Here is an 11,087-nt window from a genome sequence, read left to right on the forward strand (position 1 = left end):
TACACATATTAATTGACAAAATATTCATTTATCAATAAGCTTCTCACCCATTTCCTTCACAATATTCATCATATCTTGATTAGAACCTGACATACTATAACCAAGTATTAACTCCATCAATATCAACCTTAACCATGCCATTTATCTTTGACATAGTTTTCGTTTTGATTCAGATTCTTCCAATACCTGCTGGTGCATCTTCATCGTCATCAATGATCACATAACATCTCCAAACACAGTAACCACCTTAAAAGCCGATGAAGTCCAAGCACAAAGAGGTAACCTAGAAATATCAACCCATATAGCCCTACAATCCAATTTACAGTTCCTCCCTCTCTCTCTCTCTCTCTCTCTCTCTCTCTCTCTCTCTCTCTCTCTCCACTACAACAATCGGACCCTATGGAGACGATAAATTCAGACCCTATCCAAACGGCAAACGACAAGTCGTCGGGTATGGCGACGACATGTCGTCAGAAAAGAGCGTCGACATAGGCGTGTCGGCATAGGTCTGTTACGTCGTCGGCATAGATGTCGTTGACATAACTTACTTTATTGCGACAACATGTTGTCGGTACAGCTTTTGTCAACGATATTTTCGGCGAGAAAAAATAAAGTTTTATTAAAAACCTGTGGCGACGACATGTCGTCGGGACACCTATAGCGACGACAAGTCGTCGCGACAGGTTAAAGCTATTACGACGCCATGTCATCGCTATAGGGTTTTTAACGGTTGTGAGTTATGGACCTCTAACGACGACTTGTCGTCGGGATAGCTATTGGGTGTTTTTTTAGCTTTAAAGGTTTTGTATATTACCATTCCTGCATTTTTAACAAATCTAAAAAACATTGCAGCATATATCAACTGAAATACATTAACTAGGTATCATTGTTCAAATCCAAAACATCAAATTCAAGTTTAATATTACAATAAGTAGTTAAGTAACATTGTTCATAATACTAAAAAAACATCAACCATCATTGTCATAATCTTCTTCTTCTTCTTCTTCCATCCTTTCAGCAAATTGTTGAGAGGTACTTTCTTGTGTGTTATAGTTGAATAGAAAGTTAGGAAATGGTGCTGGTTGGAAGTTCGGAATACATGCTGCCAATGATGCATTATATTGTTGCAAATATTCTTGCATTTGTTGTGCATCAAATTGGGATTGAGATTGAGGTTGAGATTGAGACGATTTGGAAGTTGAAGGTCGTTTATTTGGAATTAAACCGAAGTTGGTGGTTGGTCTCCTACCCACCCTGTGAGCATGTCCACGTCTCGTCCCAAGGGCACGTTCTAAACATTCTTCCTCGTTTACTTCTCCTCTTTCCCCAACCTCGTTTTGCATTTTCTCATATTCATTTTGAATTTTCTCCTAAAATAAAGAAAACAATTAAAATACATTAATTAAAACAAACAACTAAACTTAAACATTCAAACAATAATAATATTCCTTAAACAAGAAACTATAATTAATAATAATATATTTAAACAACATATTAATTTCGTTTATCACTTACTCAGTCTTCTTCTGCTCGACTTGTACACCAACCCGAACCTTCTTTGTAGCGCATTTGTCTCCAACCCTCAATATGTTGCGGCTTGATAATTTTTCTAGAAATGAAAATTAAATACTTTAATAAACAATATAAAAAAGTATGTTGCTATTAATAACTTTTGTAGTTTAAATATTTTTTACTTAATAAACTTTTACTCTCAATAAACGTACTTTTATTAGTTTAAATATTTTTATATTTTGTTTTATGTTGCTATTAGTAACGTTTGTTCTTAATGAAAAACATTTTAACTTAAAAATTAGATTGTATACATAGTTAAATTGTATGACTTTTTGTTTGAGAAAAAAACTGACGGAATATTGTTTTGTTTTTTTTTTCTATTACAACATTGTACTTTTAATATATATACATTTTTTTTTTCAATTACAGATAAAAACTCTTATCAATCGTCATTAGATTGTATTTATAGTATATATACATTTTTTTTCAATTAGAGCATTGTACTTTTATTCACTTAAGCTAATAAACTAAGCAAATAACACAACCATACATACTTTACATTTTATACATAAAATTTCATACCAACCTAAACAAAGATCACAATCATACATATTTCACCATCATACAAAATTTCGATTCCATATAAACTTAAACAAGTAAATTAACATTGTATATATACAATTTCAATTTCATATGAACCTAAACAAATTTGTATTTCATATAATATTTTAACCACAATTTCATATGTACCTAAACAAATTTGATTTTCATACAATTTCAATTTCGTATAAACCAAAACAAACAAACAATATACATATACCAAACCAACAAACAATATACATATACCAAACAAAAAACAACAATCACACATATACCAAACAAACAACACAATTCTATAATCAAAAGAGGATCAATTTCAATTTCAATTTCATGAAAACTTATGCATATATATATATATATATATATATATATATATATATATATATATATATATATATATAATTTTAATTTCAATAAAAAAAACTAACATGTGCTTATTTTTCTTGCTGTGATGGGGACTCCCCTTGTGAAGATTGACAGTGAGTGGCTGGTGGTCACGGGAGATAAAAAAATAAGAAAAAAACCAATTTCACGAGCGGGTGGTTATTCCTTCGATCGTTCAAAATCGATGTTGGGTTCCAGCAATAAAATACAAAGGGTGGTGAAGGAGATAACCTGGAACGATGGGCGCCGGTGAACACACTCGCGGTGGGAAGCTTCTGGCGGCGGAACGGACGGTGGTGCTTCACCACCACTGGAAACCTCTAAACACCAAAAAAACCCAAATTGGGGGTAAAAATCATTAGCACACATCAATATTCAATGAAATAGGAGTAGAAAAGGTTTACCTGGGGCTAATCGTCGGCTAAGATGGTTGGAATCGGATTTTCGTCGGAGGGATATAGAAGCTCTGCGTTGCTGTGCAAATGAACGAAGGCTACGCCATTCTTTAGGGTAAACCCCTATGCCGACGACAAGTCGTCGGTATAGGGTCAAATAAACGATGCCGTTTCAATATTTTGCTGAAACAAAAAAAATTAAAAAATTAAAACCCTATGGCGACGACAGGTAGTCGGGATAGCCCTATGATGCGGATCACCACGTGTCATGCCGGCGACATGTCGTTGGTATAACATACGCAAAACTATGTCATTTTTTTTCTAGCACATGGATTAAAAATAAATGGAAAATATATTTTTTGATACCTATATCGACGACTTGTCATCGATATTGAATTTAAGAATACCGCCAATATTTTCATCGTTCCAGCCAGACTTTTGCCGACGACACGTCGTCGGCATAGGGCCCTGGTCAAAGTAAATTGGTCAAAGTTCGCAAAAGGTATGGCGACGACATGTCGTCGGCATAGGGGTACTTTTAGCGACGATATCTGTCGTCGGCATAAGTGTCGTCTGCATAGGTCCGTTTCCTTATAGTGCGCTCTCGCTCTCTCTCTCTCTCTCTCTCTCTCTATATATATATATATATATATATATATATATATATATATATATATATATATATATATATGTTTTAATTCAACAAAATATACCTTCATAGTTTCACATTGTTTGAACTTATTAGACACTTTCTATTTTCTTTTTAATTCGATCCATACCCAATCATCACCCACATAAGCAATATTAAGATTGTGAAATCCTTCATTATAGCAAATTTTGTACAAGTTTACTATAACATATGTCTCTAACCTTTCCAAGAAGAACCAAATTTGAATCATGCACAATCTAAAAATCTTTTTGCTACGACTTGAACTCCATACCGTCTTCCAGTCCACTTGGAATTGCGCCCTATGATTTTCTTGTTTGCTTCACCTTCGAATTTCCAGCAACAGTTGTTGGATATGCTTTAAAAGAAGCATCATTCATTGTCAATGGAACCTGTTGTCAGGGCCGGCCCTAGAGGGAGGCCAAGCTGGGCGACCATCCCGGGCCTCGCCAAATCTCGGGGTCACTACAAGTTATGGTTAGTATATATATTATAGGGTAAGATATATAATATATTTAGTAGCATAAAAACTAAAGAATTTGCAGATCAGATGGGTAAGTCGTTGGGTACTTTGAAACCTATATCTTAGGCCCGTGTTCGAACCTCGCTTTTTAAGTTTTTAGATTTTTACATTTTTTTTTTTGGAATTTTTACATTATTTTCCTGTGTTAATTTTTTTTTCTTTTATGGAAAAAACCCTCGAAGAGTCGCCGTCTCTTAAATTTCCCAACTTTCTTTTCCTTCCTCTTAAATCTTTCAAGTCCCAAAGCATTTCTTTAACACTTCAAGAAGCAATTAATCGCCTTCACAAGGAGAATGGATTATGGATATCAATCTAAAGGTAATGTATTGTTATTCTTTTCTTATTTGCTTTGTTTATCGATTTCTATAGATTTAGGTTTTGATTTTTGATTTTTGGGTTTGAATGGTACTCGATTTTCTGATTTCTATAGTGTATTAAGGATATCAACCTAAAGTTATATATTACTTTTCTTTTCCATTTGGGTTGTTTATCGATTTCTACAATCGATTTATTCCTTTGCACAAGCTTTTTTACTTAGAGAAAATGTGTGATTTTGGTTGTCTATTAAGTGTTTGATGAAATGCCATAATGAAATCCACTTTTTGAATAAAATACAGGTAACACAGATTTACAATTTCATTTTGGTCTGCATAGTATATTGATTCCAAATTTCTGATCGGTGATGCTTTTCTTTAATATTTTACCAATTGTAAATGCAGAACGAGTCGTGCTATCTATCAAACAAGGAACAAGAAAAAGAAATTTATATCCATGGACTTCAATGGCACTTCCAACTTTCTCCAAGTACGAGCATCTATAACAGAATTATAATAAAAAAGGATGTTAAAATATGAGTACAGGGGTGTGTGGAACAAAGAAAAAAAATGTTTATAAGGTTTGAATATATTAAAAGATTAGCTTTAAATATTTGGTTTCTAGTTATGTTTGATTTCACATGGTGCTAATCAAGAATATCTTGCGTTATTCTATTAAGTAGTAGCATTTTTTTTGTCTATGTGAAGCAGACGATACAAAAACCTCAAGAAAGAAGTATGCAAAGAGACAAGTTTTAACCACATGTTGACAAATAGAGACTTATATAGATAAACATGTACTAATCTATATAGCAATCTATGTATGTTTATGTGCGGTCCTTTTTTACAAAAAATGTTTTGGTGAATTAGCATATGTAACTGTTTCGTATATTAATTGAAACTATTTGATTATAATTCGTTTACAAAGAAGGGCCTCTCTTTTTTTATTTGCCCCGGGCCTCAAATCGGCTAGGACCGGCCCTGCCTGTTGTGACTTTGGTTGAGCATCCTGATGATGTTTCCCTTCATATATTCTATTGAATCTAGCCCAATGATGAAAATACAGGATAACTTCCTATCCATACTCTGGTAAGGCGTTCCACTACATGTTTATACTCCTTTGATTTAAAAAAATGAAAAAAAAAAAACAAATTTCCTTCCAGTTTTTGACAGCTTTCTATCAATATACATATCAACAACTACACCATGACGTTCACATAATTGCCATAGATCATTCTCATTCATCGTATCAAGAAAATTAGTAACATACACATTAACTAAATATCATCAAGATTCTTATAATTCGACTGAATTCTGTCACTACAAGTACTTCTTTGGTGCGGATGTTTACAATATGGATATGGTGCCTCCCTACCATCCATTGCCATCTTTTACGTGCCTTTGTACATTATTAATATCGATGGTATTATGGAAAACATTGTAAAGCTTCATGGGTTATATATATTAGAATAATGGAAGTGGTGCCGAACCAACCGAGCTCCACATCAACCTTCTCCACCACTATCTCATTTTGTCCAATAGGATGCCAAATAGAGGGTATGGAAGAAGAAGAAAAAAGGAGGAGGGGATGTATTGGTGAGACAGGAGATATACTTGGTAGAAACCTACCAAGTTAGAGCACCAAACTCGGCATGCCGAGCTGACTCAGCTCTACCGAGGCATTGTCGATCCCCACTCCGCATAGCCTAATATACCATCTGGTCAATACATAGATTAAAACGACTTTAAAATTCCAACTCAATTCTATATCCCGACGAGTCATCTTAATATAGGCGCAACACTCAAGCCTCGCTTGAAAATAATTCAAGCTTGAATATCAGAACTTAAATTACTCGAAAACCTATCAATATTTAAAAGTATTACAACAATAATAAGCACATTAGCGACACCTATGTACTTTAGTGAAGATGCCACTTTTTAGCGACGACAATAGACAAACACACCTTTTGTTACCGCTAAAAAGTGGTGTCGTCGCTAAAGGTGGTGTCGTCACCAGAGGTGGCATCACTAATTCGAATTATATGTGGCGCGACATCGCTTTGGATAAGAACACATGGAAAGAAGTTTCTGAAGCCGAAAGGGATGACATGTTCCGATATCTTTCGATAAATTATTTATAAAGTTACATTTAATATGTTTAATTTTGATTTATTTTTTACTTCTCTATTTTTTTTTTTTGTAGACATGGATTGATTTTGGAGCGATTTCAAATAACCCCATGGCTTTAGTAGTTTTTTGGGCGTCATTGAACAATTGGATATGTGCGCGGTATAGAGGCCGCAAACATACCGCAAAAACTCTTTTTACTGATTTTGAAAGGGATGTGGAGGCAACAAGGACTTGAGCCTCTGATGGTATGGATCCGCAGCGTTGGAAGAAGCAAATAGTTAAGAATCGTGGATGAAGTAAGTAGTTAAGAATCGTGGATGGAGGTACAACTATAGTAGTGCTAGTTTTAAGAACGTAAGTTATAATAATGTTTATTTGGTTATAACATATTTTTTTAATGTTTATTCAAGTATAACATATTTTGTAATGTTAAATCGAATTTGAATAGACTTGAAACATTTCAACGTGGGCATGTGAATAAACAAGGGGAATTTGTTGATTTGTTTGTTGAAGACCAATATGTAAGTTTTATTACCTAAAAATGAAGTAGAAAGTTGTTTTTTTGTGTTATTTTTTAAGTATATTGACAATCTTTGTAAAATACAAAATGCTTTAGTTGGTAAGGTTGCTTTATAGACTCAACACATAATCAAATCTGGTGGTGATCCATACTCCATTGATTGGATCGCAATATTTGAGAAGTTGTTAGGTGCTCGAAGGGGGCATGTTAGAGGCATCGGGCCTAAACTTCCTTCTGCAACAAGTACAAGTGCTCCATTCCAGTGACAATCAAAGCCACAAACACTGCAACCAACACAAGTACTTATTAAACTCTTAAAGAATATGGTAGCTTTGTTTTATTGTTAAGAACTTGATGCATTTATATTAATTTTTGGTAGCTTGATAATTTTCTTATTTGTTAAGTGGTTAATTCATCTGTTATGAATTTGTATTTTGGTAGTTTTTTAATTTGTTAAAGACTTAATTGATTTAGTGGTTTGATAGTTTGTTAAATTGTTAACAACTTAATGTGCTTGCGACTTAATTGTTAATCAATAATAATTTGTTTTTTTAGTTTAATATTTTAACTTATATACATACTTTGTCGGATGTGGATGTTAATGTTTTTCTTCAAAACCCAACGTTTGTGATCACAATCGGAGATATTATCCGCTCGTTCAAAAACAAAGTCAAAACGAGGAAAACAACGATGGGGAAGAGGAAGACGCTTAGTATTTCTTGTTTTATGTTATGGATGATGTTATTTAGATTTATCAGATAGTTTATGGATGCTATATTTGATGTTTATTTTGGATTTTATTAGATAGTTTATGTAATGTGGTAAATTTGATATTTTAAGTAATGTGGTATATATATGTATTGTTTTATATTATTTGATGTTTTATTTAATGTGCTTTGTATTGACTTCTGTATTTTTATAAAATATGTATTTTATAATATATAAACTAATATATATATATATATATATATATATATATATATATATATATATATATATATATTGTTAAAAAGAACATTAGGAACCACAATATTTGCGACGACATGTGCCATTTGCGACGATGCCTACCTCTGGAAAGCCTTGCTGGAAAAAACTCCGACCGATGGCCGGAATAACAATAGAGGCGACACTAATAGAGACAACAATAATTGCGACGATAATTGAGTATTAGCTACGAGGTAATAGCGACGACCCTTTAGCGATGACATGTCTTTGCTAAAGGTTTGGCGACTATCAAAACCAATTGTGACGTATTTTGTTATCGCTAAAGGTAAGGTTTTTTGTTGTGATATATTGCAAGGTTGTAGAATTCGTTACTCGGTACATGTTTGGCCGACTACCGAGTAGCGAGTACTCGAGAGTACTGTACTCGGGGAGTACTCGGATTTGGAAATTTGTGTAGAAATATTTTTAGGGAAATTATATATTTCAAAATCATAAGATAAAATCATAAGTTGATTGAAATATATAACAAAATTGGATACATGTGAATACACAAAAAATGAAAAACACATAATCGTCTCACTTCATGAATAATTATTGAAAATTTAAGATATATATGTAGTAAAAAATGCTTGTGTGTGTGTTAAATAATAAATAATTAAGTATATTATACATATTAATCACCGAAGTGACCGAACTTCACAACACTACTCAGTTCAGTAAGGGGCCGATCGGGAAGTACTCGGGATTATGTAACTCGCCTCGGCAAGGGGGGAGTAGCGAGTACTCGGAGGAGTAATCGGCCAACTCGGCGAGTTTTACAACACTGATATATTGTATGAAATATGTAAACTTATTTTAGAAGGCTTAAAAAAGACTTTTGTGCTAGGGGTGAACATGATGCGGTTCGGTGCGGTTTTTCACCAAAACCAAACCGCAAACCGGAAATGCTGTTTTTATAATTTTATAAACCGAACCGTATGGTTTTAAGCGGTGCGGTTTTTTCGGTTTTTTTTATGAGGTGCAGTTATTTTGGTTGTGGTTTGGTTTTAAACCGCATAACTTAATGTAATTCTTTTGACACGGTTTTTTTGAAGCCCATTCATAACTTAATGTAACTTTGGTCCAAATCAGACCAAAGTTAGTTCAATGCGTACTAAATCAAACCAAATCAGTCTAAGCAAAAACAACAAGCGGCTCACAAAAACCAACCAATTCAAAAAGAGCCAGTCAGTTCAATGTAGAGTCGTGCATTTTCTTCTTAAAGCTTAGGTATGTTCGTCCTTATACAATGCTACATTGCCACCCATTTGTTACCTAACTACCGTCTACCGATATGGGATAGGTGGAATAGCCACAAAACCATTCTTTGTTGTTTTCCTTCATTTCATTCCTTTGTTCCGCACAAATGAGAACTTATGCAACGTTACAACCTGTTCACTTTACTCCCTTACTTCATAATCATAACAATAAACTAAATTTATCCATCAAGTAATCCCAAATAAATATACTAAATACCAAAAACTAAACTTAAAACTCCTAATTGAAGGTTTCCATATATATATATATATATATATATATATATATATATATATATATATATATATATATATATATATATATATATATATATATATATATATATATATATCAAATGAGAACACCTAAAAGGTTGAGAACGCAAGAACAAATATATTTGTTTGTGATTCCATGTATTCATTTGTGGAGAAATGATAGATTTTTACGCACAATCAACATGAATATGTTTTTTCTCTTCAATTGAAATTAAATGCGTAAAAATTTATCATTTCTCCACAAATGAATACATGGAATCGCAAATGAATATACTTTGTTCTCGCGTTCTCAACATTTTTGGTGTTCTCATTTGATCCTACTACTATATATATATATATATATATATATATATATATATATATACACACACACACACACACACTAGTAGGATACTCCCGCGATGCAGCGACGCCATATAGTTTCTTTGGGTAGATAGTTTTCATGCGGCGATTAGTTTCTTTTTGTGTTAGTTCATTTCAGCCTTTTGGTAAATTGTTTTTTGCCAAATTGTTGTTTTTGGTGAATAGTTTCTTGTTAGGTGCGTAGATGCGGTGACGGAATAGTTTCTATCTGGTGTCATATATTGTTATGGTTATTATTTCACGATGTCACGGCTGGTGATTGCGGGGGCGGTTAATAATTTCTTTTCGAAGAATTGTTTCCTTTTCGCATGATGCAAGTAGTTTTATTTTGAAAAATAGTAGTATTTTTTAAAGCATGTCAAATAATAAAGAACATATAATGCATCAAAGCTATCTTAATATACATATATTAGGATTTGTGGGTGTATAGTTTCAGGTTTAAGGCTCATGGTTGTAGGTTTTGGATTAAGTGTTTTGAGTTTTGGATTTAGGAAATCGATGACCCACCAAAGCTACCTTAATATACATGTATCACGAAATATTGTAAAAATAAGTTTTAATGCAAGAAAGATTAACATACTTGCTTTTATTTGTCTGTACTTTTAGCATCTTTTTTTACACTCTTTCTATTACAGTAAGAAACAAAGCAACGAAATCTCAAATTCATCAGTTTTTTTTCCCGTTTTCCTGCTGGAATTCCTAATTAGTTGTTATGATACTAACATAATTTCTTATTTGACGGAAATTTCTTATGATGTAAATTAATTGTTATGATACGAACAAAATTGATTTTATAACAACATTTTACTGGCACATGCTACATCCTTCTATGCCGTTTAGAGAATATCGATCGAAGTAGGTAAACATCAATTTCTTATATGACGGATTAGACGTAAAGAAAATAACATGAGTTTTCAATTGTTCATAAATTTAGCAAACTATTAGCAGTAGGATAACTAAAATAAAACCTCCTTGGCACAAACTAAATCTAAAAAACAAATATTAAAAGATAATAACATTAGACATCTATGTTTAAAAAATAGGGTTGATCCGAAAAAAATGAATTAGGTGGGACTAAGATATAATCATTTTAACATTTACCATACCACTTTTTCAGTTTATTTATTTTATGATAATGAATAAGTTTTTACATATTGATCGTA

The 11,087-nt window shown here is 32.8% G+C and overlaps 1 long non-coding RNA gene across 1 annotated transcript; it reads left to right on the forward strand.

Annotated features, from left to right (window-relative positions):
* Positions 1-4,186: 4,186 nt before the first annotated feature.
* On the forward strand, positions 4,187-5,310 carry LOC145058349 (uncharacterized). Its single transcript, XR_013686349.1, has 3 exons — positions 4,187-4,399; positions 4,801-4,976; positions 5,107-5,310. It is a non-coding gene; the product is annotated as an uncharacterized LOC145058349 (long non-coding RNA).
* The last annotated feature ends 5,777 nt before the right edge of the window (positions 5,311-11,087 follow it).

Source organism: Lactuca serriola, chromosome 6, assembly GCF_051521515.1.
Source record: "Lactuca serriola cultivar US96UC23 chromosome 6, Lser_US96UC23_V15, whole genome shotgun sequence".
NCBI classification, from domain to species: Eukaryota; Viridiplantae; Streptophyta; class Magnoliopsida; order Asterales; family Asteraceae; genus Lactuca; species Lactuca serriola.